A 14,400-nucleotide genomic window follows, 5' to 3' on the forward strand; every position below is an offset into this window, starting at 1 on the left:
AGAGACACCCATAGGACCAGGAGAGGTTGGACAGGAATGCAAGGGTCCACCATTAGGAAAAGCAAGTCGGCATGGAGGAATGGTTCAGAACCAAGGACAGTAGCCTACATACCTCTGCCACTTCCCCCCACAGAGAATTTGGGGCTTGATATGCATTTTCTGGCATCCATTCTCTGATACGTAAAATTAGAGGAGTTGAATCATACGCTATTTAAAACTCAGCTCTAATCTGTAAATTCATGATTCCAGCTTATTTGCACTGCTCTCAGATCCCTGCCAAACACCTTCAGTTTCTGCTAATGTAGAAGGTCAGCCTTGTCTATCGGATGGACACAGCACTGAGGGTAATATACTGAACTCGCATCAATTTACCGAGGAAAAGAGGACAAGCAAAGGGTGCTAATTTATTTCTCTGTATTCAGCTGTTTGCTATCATTTGCCAAGCCCTGCGGGGGATAAAGCAGGGAGAAGTCACAGATTCTTTCCTCAAAAAGTCTGCAGTCTAGAGGGCAGGTGACAAGGACTCAAATAACTTTCTTACTGCGTTTCTCCTTCCTCCTTCATATACACACTGTATGCATCTCCCTACATAAGACTGACTCTCAGAGAAGGATCTTAGAATTTTTTCTTTCATGTAAGTTTAATTTACTGAGTTACTGTTTACTTTAAACCTCATCTGTCTTATGGAATGAAGGTTAATGAGGCTATGATTAACAGATTTTTTTAAATTTAAATTTTATTTTATTTATTTATTTTTAATTATTTTTTTAACAGACTTTTTTTTAATTTGGGCAAGTCCGTTAAAATTTGTTCATCGAAAAAAAAAAAATTTGTTCATCGGCAAAATAGGACTACGATATTGGCTCTGCCTATTTGTAGCTTTTGTCAGCTTAACAATCCTCTTTCCATTGCAGAAATAGTACCCCCAGCCCTAATTCCATGTGGTTCTGGCTGGACTGTCAATCATGTCTACTGTCTGGTCACAGTAGTGGCTATAGATTTGAGCCCAGCCAATGGTGTTAAACTGCTCCATTGTTCACAGAGGTTGGCTCAAGCGATGGGTACATGGCCAAAGCAGGGTCACTTAGAATCTCTCCACATGATCTGATTTCTGCTTCATCTGGAATTGCAATCTACAAGGATGATGTAAGCTTTAGTTGCCTGTAGGAAGCCATCTACAATAGGAGAAGATAACACTAATGTGTTAAAGAAAAATGAAGCTAAGATACAGAGGGGGAAGGAGTAAGAGAGAATGAGAGAGGGAGAGAAGGAGAGAGAGATGTTGTTTGGCCTCTGGATCCAGCCAGGCCTGAATGTAGCACATTTTATGTTTGCCAATACATTCCCTCTTATGCTTATGCACGCTTAAGATATGTATCTTTCACCTGTAACCTAAAAGAATCCTGACTAACATGCTAACTCTAAGAGTTATTATGAGGACCAAGTGAAATATTTGAAAGCCTTTTGTCAAACACAAAATATAAAAACTGCCATAATGTTCTCTGGAGCTAATCCTTTAATCTCTCCATGTGTCCTTAAGTGCACAATAAATATTATTCCTTCAATTTGGTTCTGCAGCCTCGATGCCCTGATGATGGGGAAAACGTTCAATTCTCCTTCCTTTGATATTAAGGTAAATGTTTCGTTTATTAAATTTCTCAGTGAACTAAATAATAACCTGAAAGATCTCTGTGTTCTTTCTGTATGGGTTAAAAATGCATAACTACTCAGAGTTAAGTGCAAACAGCTTTTTGCATTACTTTATAATAAGACCCTTAAGGAAAACATTGCCCTCTTAATGTTTTGCTTAAATTGTAGTGAAATGGCTGCCATTTTGGATGATAGAATACCCTACCATTCACTGCCCTTGATTTTATCTGCACTAAGATGAATCCATTATAGTGACGTTCCTGAAATTCTGAGGCAGGACAAAAACTTTTGCAGATGTTCTCTCAAATTAACCTCTCTTTCTCTTTTGGAGGGGGGAGCTCTTTAGAAAAACTTGCATTTCTAAAGCATTTTTAGGAAGTCCTTTTGGAGCCTTGACTTATAGTCAGAACTGTAATTAGTCTTATTTTTTCTCCAAGCTTGAAATATCTTTGCTGGAAACATGGGACTTTGTCTTTTCTCTAAAAGTAGGACATTTTGGAGTATAATTTAGAGAAGTTGAAGATTTGATAGTTGAAGTGAAAGCAGGAGCTACAGCGGGGTCTAAACATTTGGTGGATCTGAGCTTCCAACTGATAGAGGTGGTTTTGAGCCCTTAGGAAGCCACCTAGCTCAGTAATTTCTAAAAATTGATCTATAGTCCATAGGTCTTCCTGATAAGGTATTTAATAATTGAGAAAGCACTGGTCTTTTCTTGAATTTTTATGAGGACTTTTGGTTTCCTAGATTTTCATTATTACACACAGAGTCTATTCCTAAAAACCTATTAAATAGTTATTAAGGGGTTATTCATGCTTATTCAAATCTGATATCCAGGAACTAAGCTTATTGCACTATTGAGTTACTGAGGCCACAAATTCAGTGTTAATTTACTCTATGCCACCTATGCTGATCCCATCTCTATTCCTCAGTAAGACCACATTCATTACCTATGTAGGGCCTTTGCACTTGCTATTTCCTCTGCCTGGGAACACGGTTTCTTAGTTCTTTAAACACTTGGCTCCACCTTGCCACTTAGGTATCAACTCAAATGACTCCTAAGAACCTTCCCTGCCCACCCCATTAAAACAGCCAGCCACCAGTCACTCTTGGTGACTGTATCCCATTTTGTTCTGTACATTGCTTTTTATGTTTATTGTCAATCTTGCCCTTGTAGTTTCAGCTCCCAAGGACAAGGCCTTGTTCATCTTGTTCACGTTTGTATCACCAGCTTCTAGAAACTATGCCAGATGCATAAATAAATATTAGCTGGATGAAAAAAAAAATCTGGCTTCCATGCAACTTTACACACTGGTGTGCAGCTGTTAGATTCCTGCCAGACTTTGGGAGCGGGCGGCCTCGGCGGACTGTGGTGTTTCTGGCTGCTCTAAAAGATGACGGCAGCCTTTGAAAAGCTTTAGAGTCACTTATCAAGAAGAAGCATTCTTCACCTGGAATTCACAGATGGGTTCGAGAGGCACATGAACCTTCTGAAATTTTACACACGTTTTTGGGGGGAGAAGGGCAATGACGTTCTTCGTGTTCCCGGTGGGGTGGGCAGCACTGGTTGAGGCCAACTTGCTGCTAGTCTTGGCCAGTCCAACCCAGTTCCGCAGCACCAAGCACGCACTGGGGCTCCCAGCATCTCTGCCTTTCCAGCTTGGGCGCCCTGCCTCAGGCTCCGAGCAAGTAGTCAATCAAGTCCTTTTATTTGCCTTTTTTTTTTTTTTTTTAATTTTTATTTATTTATTTATTTATTTAATTTATTTATGGCTGTGTTGGGTCTTCGTTTCTGTGCCAGGGCTTTCTCCAGTTGCGGCAAGCGGGGGCCACTCTTCATCGCGGTGCGCGGGCCTCTCACTATCGCGGCCTCTCTTGTTGCGGAGCACAGGCTCCAGACGCGCAGGCTCAGCAATTGTGGCTCACGGGCCTAGTTGCTCCACGGCATGTGGGATCTTCCCAGACCAGGGCTCGAACCCGTGTCCCCTGCATTGGCAGGCAGATTCTCAACAACTGCGCCACCAGGGAAGCCATATTTGCCTTTTTTTAATTGATCATATATGAGAGAGAGATTTATTTAAATTTATTTATTTATTTTTGGCTGCTTTGGTTCTTTGTTGCTGTGAGCAGCTTTCTCTAGTTGCAGCGAGCGGGGGCTACTCTTCGTTGCGGTGCGCAGGCTTCTCATTGCAGTGGCTTCTCTTGTTGCGGAGCACGGGCTCTAAGCATGCGGGCTTCATTAGTTGTGGCATGCGGGCTCAGTAGCTGCAGCTCGCAGGCTCTAGAGCGCAGGCTCAGCAGTTGTGGCGCACGGGCTTAGTTGCTCCGTGGCATGTGGGATCTTCCCGGACCAGGGCTCAAACCCGTGTTCCCTGCATTGGCAGGCGGATTCTTAACTGCTGTGCCACCAGGGAAGTCCCACAGGGCATTTCTTGAGGGCATTAACTGCCCCCCAGGCCTTGGGAATAGGAAGTGCCCATGAGCACCAGTTGTAAAGTTGTTGTTATGGGCAGCGTCCACAAGGCAGCAGCATTTCTTCATGCCCAAGTCGGGTTACTCGGGCAAGCAGAGGCTTAGCGAACGAAAAGTTGTCTTCCTGGGTTGTGAATGTGGAATGTGCCAGGTGCCAGAATGTGGAAAGTGCCAGAGCAAACACCCAAGGGCTTGTGTCTCACTACTTCTTCCCCATTAAACTTCACCCCCCAGACAAATCCGAAGCCCTGACTAACCACCCTGCCAAGGGTGCTGTTGTTCGTAGGTGGGTTGAATCGAAGGAAGGAGGCTGAAGATGGGAAACCCAGTGCCAGGAGACGTGGAGGCTAGGGGGCTTTTGGAAGCTCCTGCGGGCTGGAGGGTCCACCTTCGTTTGGGTGCTCTAGGCTTGGTCAAGCTGTAGGAGGGCCCACCTGGATCTGCAGATTGTGGTCCCATGCAGAGCCAAACAGACCCTACGGGTTAAAGGGGGGGCTCGTTGGCGGGCACATCCTCCCCAGCCCTCTCTCTCAGCCAAACCACAGTCCAGCCTTGGGACCCAAGCCTGCTCAGGCTCCAGGGATGGGTTACCAGCTCAAAGTCAAGGAGGCCGGAGGGGAATATAGTAGGCATTGCTCTGCTTTGCTTCACTTTTTGTAAGTTCATTTCTATGGTATGTTGGAATAGAGTTGACGTACAGTGTTGTGTTTGTTTTCGGTGTACAGCCATCGGATTCAGTTATACATATACATACAGTATATCTATTGTTTTCAGATTCTTTTGCCATAGAGGTTATTGCAGAAGGTTGAGTAGAGTTCCCTGTGCTGAGCATCAGGTCCTTGTGGATTATCTATTATACATATATGTATTTGTGTGCATGTGTTTGTCCCGACCTCCTAATTTATCCCTCCCCCTTCCCCTTTCCTTTATGGAACCGCACATTTGTGTTGTAAGTCTGTGAGTCTCTTTCTGCTTTGTCAATTAGTTCATTTGTATCTATTTTTTGACTCCACCTAGAAGTGATAGGATACGCTATTGGTCTTCCTCTGTCTGAAGTGCTTCACTCAGTGTATGATCCTCCCAGGTCCATCCATGTTGCTGCCAATGGCATTATTTCATTCTTTTTAAGGCTGAGTAATAGTCCATTGTAGATATGTACCACGTCTTTTTTTATCCATTCATCCGTTGGTGGACATTTTGCTGGTTTCTGTGTCTTGGCTATTGTAAATAGTGCTTCAGTGAACGTTGGGGTGCGTGTGTCTCTTCGAATTATGGTTTTCTCCGGATATACACTCAGGAGTGGGAATGCCAGGTATAGGGTAGCTCTCTTTTTAGCTGTTTTCAGGAACTTCAAGACTGTCCTTTATACTGACTGTTACCAATGTACATTCCCACCAATAGTGTAGGAGGGTTCCCTTTTCACCACACTCACCTCCAGCTTTATTGTTTGTAGACTTTTGACGATGGTCGTTCTGACTGATGCGAGGCATTACCTTGATGCAGTTTTGATTTGCATTTCTCTAATAATTAGGGATGTTGAGCATCGTGTCATGTGGTGTTTTTTTTCTTAAACAGTGTCAGTAAAATTTACCTCTTGAAATTTCCTTCTTGAGTGTCGCCGTGTCTTGAATTCTTTTTGCATTACCTACCCCAGGACATTACTTGAGGGCAGGTGTCATTTAACAGTCCCCCAGGCCTTGGGAATAGGAAGTGCTTTTGAGCAGCGGTTGTAAATTTGTTGTTACGGGAAATGTCCACAAGGCGGCAGCATTTCTCCGTGCCTAAGTCGGGTTACTCGGGCAAGCGGAGCCTTAGGGAAAGTCGTTTTCCTGGACTGTGAATTAGAGTGGAAGGTGCCAGAGCAAACACCCAAGGGCTTGTGTCTCACTACTTCTTCCCCCTTAAGCTTCTACCCCCGCAGACAAATGCGAAGCCCTGCCAAACCGCCCCGCCGAGGGTGCTGTGGTTCAAAGGAGGGGCGACTCACAGGAAGGAGGCTAGTTGTTGGAAACCCAGCGCACGAGACGTAGAGTAGGGGACTTTTGGGAGCTCCTCCAGGCCGTAGGGTCCACCATCGTTTGGGTGCACTAGGCTTGTTTAAACTGTAGGAGGGCCCGCTTGGATCTGCAGATTGTGGTCCCATGCAGAGCCAAACAGACCCTACGGGTTAAAGGGGGGGGGGCTCGTTGGCGGGCACGTCCTCCCCAGCCCTCTCTCTCGGCCAAACCACAGTCCAGCCTTGGGACCCAAGCCTGCTCAGTCTCCAGGGTTGGGTTACCAGCCCAAAGTCAAGGAGGCCGGAGGGGAATATAGTAGGCATTGCTCTGCTTTGCTTCGCTTCTTGTAAGTTCATTTCTATGGTATGCTGGAGAATAGTTGACGTACAGTGTTGTGTTTGTTTTTGGTGTACAGCCATCGGATTCAGTTATACATATGCATACAGTGTATCTATTATTTTTCAGATTCTTTGGCCACAGAGGTTATTGAATTAGGTCAAGTGGAGTTCCCGGTGCTGAGCTTCAGGTCCTTTTGGATTATCTATTGTACATATATCTATTTCTGTGTATCCATTATCCCGACTTCCTAATTTATCCCTCCCCATTCCCCCTTCTTTTATGTAACCCCACGTTTGTGTTTTAAGTCTGTGAGTCTCTTTCTGCTTTGTCAGTTAATTCATTTGTATTTACTTTTTGATTCCACCTAGAAGTGATATCATATACTTTTGGTCTTCCTCTGTCTGAAGGCCTTCACTCAGTGTATGTTCAACACAGGTCCATCCATGTTGTTGCCAATGGCATTATTTCATTCTTTTTTATGGCTGAGTAATAGTCCATTGTATTTATGTACCACGTCTCCTTTATTCATTCCTCTGTTGATGGTCATTTAGGTCAAACAACAGATATTTATTGTCACAGTTTTTGCGGTAGAAGTCCATGATCAAGGTGTAGGCAGGGCTGGTTCCTTCTGAGGCTGCCTCTCTCCTAGTTACTGGTGGTAGCTGGTAGTCTTTGGCATTGTTTGGAAGAAACTTCTTAAAATATTAAGTAGCAGAAAACAGATTGGACGCTGCTGTTCAGTATTGTACAAAAGGAGACATTAATTCTTCTGTATCAAAGTTCTTCGCTGATTAGCAGCTCTCCCCGGAAAATTCAGGGTCTACCCAGACTCCTCTTCAGCAATAAGGAGTAGTTCAAGAAGTTGTACTTAAATTATGGAGCACAGAGCACCGCTGTCTCTGCACTTTAGCATTTATATCCACGTTTCCATTTTGAACCAAACTTTCTAGAAAGTCTCTCGCTCATATGACAAGGCTCTCATAAGAAAAGACACTGTGCCTTGAGCACTTATTAATATTCGTGATTATTTCTAAATGAAAACTAAAATGAAATGATGTTGTCAGGCTTAGGAAAATGCATTATGAAAAGTCACCAAATATTGCCATGCAGAGCATGCCACTGAAAGCTTTAAAGATACAGTCAGTACATTTCAGTTTACCTAGAATCCCACTTTAGTAAATCCAGCATGTAAGTTGAATTGCACGTGGTTTTCTATGTTAAATGAAACACAATTGATAGACTGAGCTTAAAGCTTATGTGCAAACCTGGCTTTTGAATCATAACAGACCTGGTTCTACTCCCAGCACCAGCCTTTTACTTTCTGAGCAAGTAACTGGGCAAGTATTCCAAGCATCACTTTCCTCATCTGCAAAATGCAAGTAAACATACCTGGCTCTTACGGTCATTCTGAGGTTTAAATAAGTTAACTTACAAGATCACAGGGTAGAGCACCCGCTGAAGGAAAGCACTCAGGAAAACGGCAACCATTGTGAAGTTAAAAACAAAAAAATCCACTTTTTCCTTTGGTAATTAGAAAACCATAAGTACACTTGATCCTTTGTCTTGAACATGATGTTTATATAAATGGAATCTTTGAAAAGCCACACCTGGATAATTTTCTTTCCATCTTGAAATAGGTACCCTACCAAATTGCAAAGGGAGTGTTTCATTGTGTATTTTGTCTGCCGTGTAAGAATAAGTTACACCTCCAAGTAATGGTTTTGAAAAGCCATCTATGCTTACATAGAGTACAGAGTTCTTTAGGAAAAAAAAACTGGAGCAAATATTCTGGGTCTTCCACCAACGATGAGAAAAGTGTTGAGGTGCTATATAAGCATAAAAAACTAGGAATGATGAACGCTGTTACAGCCGGAAGGGGGGAAACATGGAAGGAGCTGGTAGATGGTGGTATCCTGTACAAGTGACAGTCCTTGTGCCTGTAATATGTTGCTCTAATATAAATTCAGAGGATGCCTTCAAGCTTAGTAAATCAAAAATAGATTTGAACCTTATTGATTGAATTTTAAAAAATCAAATCATTCTTCTCCTGAAACATATTTGTAGTTACAGGATATTGCCTGAAGTTTGAGATTATTAAGGAAAAAAGACCAGCCAAAAACAGAGGGTTAGAATTTAGAAGGTCTCGGATTTTGTGTTTACTTAAATTCACCATTTCCAAGTCTACCATGACAATATACCTAACCAATAAAATAAATGGTATCACTGAGGACAGGAATCGAAGGACACCATATACTTTCTTTTTTAAATTGAATTATAATTGACACACAATATTATATTAGTTTCTGGTGTACAACATAGTGATTTTATATTTTTATACCTTACAAAATGATCACTATGTCTAGTTACCGTCTGTCACCATGCAGAGTTATCACAGTATTTTTAACTTTGTCCCCTATGTTGTCCATCACATCCCCATGATTAATTTATTTTATAGCTGGACGTTTGTACCTCTTAAACTCCTTCAACTATTTCACCTGTCCCCTCATCCAAATTATCCTTTTTTCTTTTTTTTTTTAAATTTTTATTTATTTATTTATTTATGGCTGTGTTGGGTCTTCATTTCTGTGCGAGGGCTTTCTCTAGTTGCGGCAAGTGGGGGCCACTCTTCATCGCGGTGCGCGGGCCTCTCACTATCGCGGCCTCTCTTGTTGCGGAGCACAGGCTCCAGACGCGCAGGCTCAGTAGTTGTGGCTCACGGGCCCAGTTGCTCCGCGGCATGTGGGATTTTCCCAGACCAGGGCTCGAACCCGTGTCCCCTGCATTGGCAGGCAGATTCTCAACCACTGCGCCACCAGAGAAGCCCTTATCCTTTTTTCTTAAGGGACCCCTCATAATTTGTAGGATCTGATGAGGACTTCATTTTTGATTGCTTTAATTGGGGAAGGAGTGAAAGGTGGTAAAGCGAAGTGAGGGTGAAGATGCTGAGAAATCTACCCCCCATCCACAGAGCATGAAAAGGAAGAGGTGTCTGAGATCTTTTTGTACCAGATAATTGAGCTTATTATCCTGATGATTAATGACCTTCTTAGATCTCTTTCTAGCCCTATAATTTTGTAATTCCAAGAATAATGTCTCCCTCTAGCTATCAAGGCAATTAAGGTAAGGATCACACTTAGGCAAAAGTGAGATTATGGTGGGAGTCATCCAGATAATTACTATAATCCTCTGCTTTCCCTTTAGCCCTGGAAGTCTGGGATGTTAATCAAAAGATAGGCCCTCTTGACTGAGTGAACGGACGGCTAACTGGGTTCACTGAGACGTGCAAACACACTAGGTACCACAGTGAATGGCAGCTGATGCTATCTCCGCCCTGTGGAATTTTGGAAGTACTGACATAGCTGGACTGAGCACAGTAAATTGTCTTACAGGTTTGGGCAATCTTATTGATATTGACAAGTAACAAGAAGGCTCTGAACAAAGGAGTTATTCCAGAAACCACTAGAATAAATTGCCTTTGACAAAAGGAGAATCAGAGTGGACCCCTAGCAAAACTGTGAAGATACAGAAACGTTGTTTCAGCAACAGTTCACAACACTTGGTGGAGAGTAGCTCTCAGCCTTTGAGCTCCTACCCTTCCTTGCCAGCATCTTCTCGCCCCTCCCCTCATACTGAATCGCCACTGATGCCTTTTGCCCTACAGAGAACCAACGCAATGTATCCCTTTATTTCTTTGATGTACCCATCCTCTGTCCTATGATTGCCCAGGGAATGGGAATGAGTGAGATCAATGGGTGACATGGATGGTATATGAAACCCTCAGGTTATGGACTTATCCCCTGAAGAGTCATGCTAAGTAAAGTTGGCATTTTAGGCAGAAAGAGGGGTCAAAGGTTCACAATGCATTTACTGAGCATCTACTATGTGCTGGAATTTTAGAAGCAGCTGTGGCTCATTCCCTTTAACTTTAGTCAACTACAGGCCCACAAGGAAGATATTGTTGACTTTCTCACACTGTTGGGCAGCTGCTCTTTCATTCTGCTTCTGGGAAAGAAAGTGGTAAGATGAGTGGACTAAAGAGAATTGATTTTTTTTTTTTTTCTTTTTTGGTTGGCTTCTAGGCTATAAGAGATGGGTGACTTCAAAGATGGTGACCCCTTGTTTGGAATTTTCTGACTGAGACAGCTCTTGAGACTTGGAAAACTTGCTTTTCCCAACCTTTGTTGAATTTGAGGAAGCAGCCTATTCTCTCAAAATAGGTTCACCTCAAAGTAATTGAGGTGACTCTCAATTACTTTGACTTATTAAGGTTATGAAGTGTCTTATCCTGTTAATTAAGTTTAAAAATCCAATTTGTTAAAAAAAATAATAAATATTTTTCGGGACTTCCCTGGTAGTCCAGTGGTTAAGACTCCACGCTTCCACAGCAGGGGGCCTGGGTCCGATCGCTGGTCAGGGAACTAAGATTCTGCATGCCGCGTGGTGCAGCCAAAGAAAAAAAATTAATAAATATTTTTAAAATGCCAGCAAATAACATAGAATGAAAGCCTTCAAGAGAGCATAATGAGGGGACTTCCCTGGTGGCACAGTGGTTAAGGATCCACTTGCCAATGCAGGGGACACGGGTTTGATCCCTGGTCCGGGAAGATCCCACATGCCATGGAGCAACTAAGCCCGTGCGTCACAACTACTGAGCCTGTGCTCTAGAGCCCGTGAGCCACAACTACTGAGCCCACGTGCCACAACTACTGAAGCCCGCAAGCCTAGAGCCCGTGCTCTGCAACAAGAGAAGCCACCGCAATGAGAAGCCTGTGCACCGCAACGAAGAGTAGCCCCCGCTCGCCGCAACTACAGAAAGCCCGCACACAGCAACGAAGACCCAATGCAGCCAAAAATAAATAAACAAACAAACAAATAAATAAATTTATAGAAAACAAAAAAGAGCATAACGAGGATGCAAAATTAAGGTGAAGAATGATACAGTAAGATGTATCTATAATTGTTTAAAGACATACAAAGCCTACTCTGTGTAGTCAAATCAGATTCATTTGTAAGGAAGAAAGAGGCCTTCCACTGCCTGTTGTCTAGCTTTTATGGCCCCATCTGGAAGCCAGGGTTCAGAAGACCCAGCAATTCTGGGTGAGCTCAGACCCACCCTGGCTAGCCACATCCCACTGGAGCGTGCACTGTGTTTCTGCCTCGTTCTGCTTTGCAGACTTTCCTGAGGCCCTCATGGCCCCCATGGAACGTGCAGCCCAAAAGCGTCGGGGAAGCTAATGCCCTGGGGTCCATCTTCAAGCAGTGGGGAAGAGGGGCTTGCGTATGAGTCTGCCATCCTCCACTTCTCTAGGTGGATAATCCTGGGCAGCGTCTCGTGTGCTTTTCAAAAGGTCCTGGTGGTACTGAGGCCCTGTTGCCCCCATCCAGTGCAGTCTGAGCAAAGGTACATTGACACTGGCTTTCTCAGCCCCACCGCCTTGCTCACTCGCGCTTCCTGGGACTCTGCCGATAGATGAATTGCGCCGAAGTCCTTGTCTCAGGGGTTCCCAACGACAGCCACCCAGGGAGTGGCAGTCTCCGATAATATTCTGTAAAGTGCTGGGACTACAGGTGTCTCTCAGTTACTTTGACTTATTAAGGTTATGAAATGTCTCCTCCTGCGAATTAATGTAAATTGTTAAAAATTTAATAAATATTTTAAAAGTGTCAGCAAGTACTAGGAGGAACGCTTTTAAGAACGCACATGAGAATGCAAAATTAAGTTGAAGGATGATACGGTAAGATGTTTATACAATGGTTTAAGGACACACAAAGCGATATCTTACGTAATTGATGGGCCACATATGCTTATGCATGAAAGATGTGTTCCAAATTCACAGTAGTGGCCTCCTCTGGGGAGGTAAACAGAAAAATGGGGCTTGCAAGGGCTATAGAGAGGATTTCAATTTAATCTGTAACTTTTGTCAGGTATTTATTATTTTTTTTAATAAATTTATTTATTTTATTTATTTATTTTTGGCTGCGTTGGGTCTTCGTTGCTGCTCTAGTTGCGGTGAGCGGGGGCTACTCTTCGTTGCGGTGCGCAGGCTTCTCTTGTTGCGGAGCACGGGCTCTAGGCACACGGGCTTCAGTAGTTGTTGCACGTGGGCTCAGTAGTTGAGGTGCAGTGGCTTAGTTGCTCCGTGGCATGTGGGATCTTCCCAGACCAGGGCTCGAACCTGTGTCCCCTGCATTGGCAGGCGGATTCTTAACCACTGCGCCACCAAGGAAGCCCCTGTCAGGTATTTTAAAGAAAAGATTTGAAGAAAAGTGGAAACAATGTTAACATTTGTTCATTTTGGTTGGAAAGTATGCAGGCATTTATTATATTTTCCGGTATTATGCATTTAAAAATTTTCCCAAATTAAAAAGTTAAAGCAGTTTTAAATGTTTTCTAATAAGTCAGTGAATTCAAAACTTTTAAAAAGAATTAAGATGACCTGCATAAAGTCAGCTCGAAGCAATAACCAATATTGCCAATTTGATATATTTTCCTCCAGATTTTTTCCTAACTTACAGTTTGTTGATTTGAAATGCAACTATTAGTCTTGTTTTCTTTAGAAGCCCAGAACTTCTATTGTTGACTATGGTAACCAGGGAGGAAGCATTGGTAACAGAGAAATTTTTAAAATATATTAATTTCTTCTCCAGAAAATGTGAGATTAGCACTATGAGAGTAAAGATGGAGTGTGACTGATTTCACGGTCACATAGTAAAGAACGTTTGTTCTTGCCCCAGATGGCTGACCACCCAATCCAGAATTTTTATTGGGAATAAACCAAGTTCAACCACATTTCTACCCTTCCTCTACCATCCATCTGTAAAAACTGTAACATACACGCTTCATTCTATCTTCCATAAGTACTTCTGGCTACTGAGCTTTTTTGTTTTTTCTTCTTATGATTACAAATAACCTTCATTAAATGTGCAAACTGAACTTACAGTCAGGAATCGCGTGCATGGCTGCCACTTGGAATTATTCAGTATTATTTTTTATTAATATCCATGTTGGGGGACAAGAGAACATTTTGATAAATTCTCCTGAAATGTGCCAGATCGTTGCATATTTAGTGTATCTATTTGCACAAAGCAATGACGTGAACATATGGCTCACAAGTTCTGAAGCCTGATCCTGTTAGATAGATGAATGCTGGTAATTTATCATGTGCCACCAGGAGTAGGGAGATGAATTGTAAAACCCTTTCATGGTTTCTGGCATCCAGGCAACAAACCTTCCTGGCCTTTCTCTGTCTGCCCTTGGACTCATCAGCATCTCTGTGAAGTAGGATTCAAGGATGAAGTCCACATGAAACTTTTGCTCTAAGTTTTTAGGAACAAACTGACCGGGAGCAGACCTAAACAGAAAACATTACAGGCAGAAAACCACAATGTCTTTTCCTCTGAGGTTTCTTCTGGTTTTTAAAAGAGCTTGCAGCTTCGCATACTGCAAACCTTTCTTTCTGTTTCCCTTCTCCCCTCACCGCCACCCCATGGGAACCAGGAATAATAATTTCTAACGACCCAGGAGAAGGGGGTGGGAAAGTATGCTGCAAAGCCATGGAAGTGACATGAAAACTCTTGACTCCCTTCAGACTCGCCAGAAACTGTAAATAGGAACGCCTGGCAAGAGGGGAACAAGGGACAGACCTTTCACTTCTTCAGAATGCTCTTGAACAGGAGGGAGGGAGAGAGAAGGGACGTTTCCGATATTTTGCACGAAACCCGCTTCATTCATTTTACAGCAGAGCTGCTTGGCTTTATGGGGGAGCAGTTATCTGGGCAGGACTCAGAGCTGAAGAATTTTGCTGCAGTGGCTGCTGGTGATGGGATGGGATTTTAAAAAATTCCTCCTTGGGGAGAAAAAGTCGACAGAATATTTGTTTTTTTGGAGTATGTGTCTATTACATGTCTGTTATGGACTGCATTAGGTCCTCCCCAAATTCATATG

Source organism: Balaenoptera musculus, chromosome 11, assembly GCF_009873245.2.
Source record: "Balaenoptera musculus isolate JJ_BM4_2016_0621 chromosome 11, mBalMus1.pri.v3, whole genome shotgun sequence".
Taxonomy (NCBI): domain Eukaryota; kingdom Metazoa; phylum Chordata; class Mammalia; order Artiodactyla; family Balaenopteridae; genus Balaenoptera; species Balaenoptera musculus.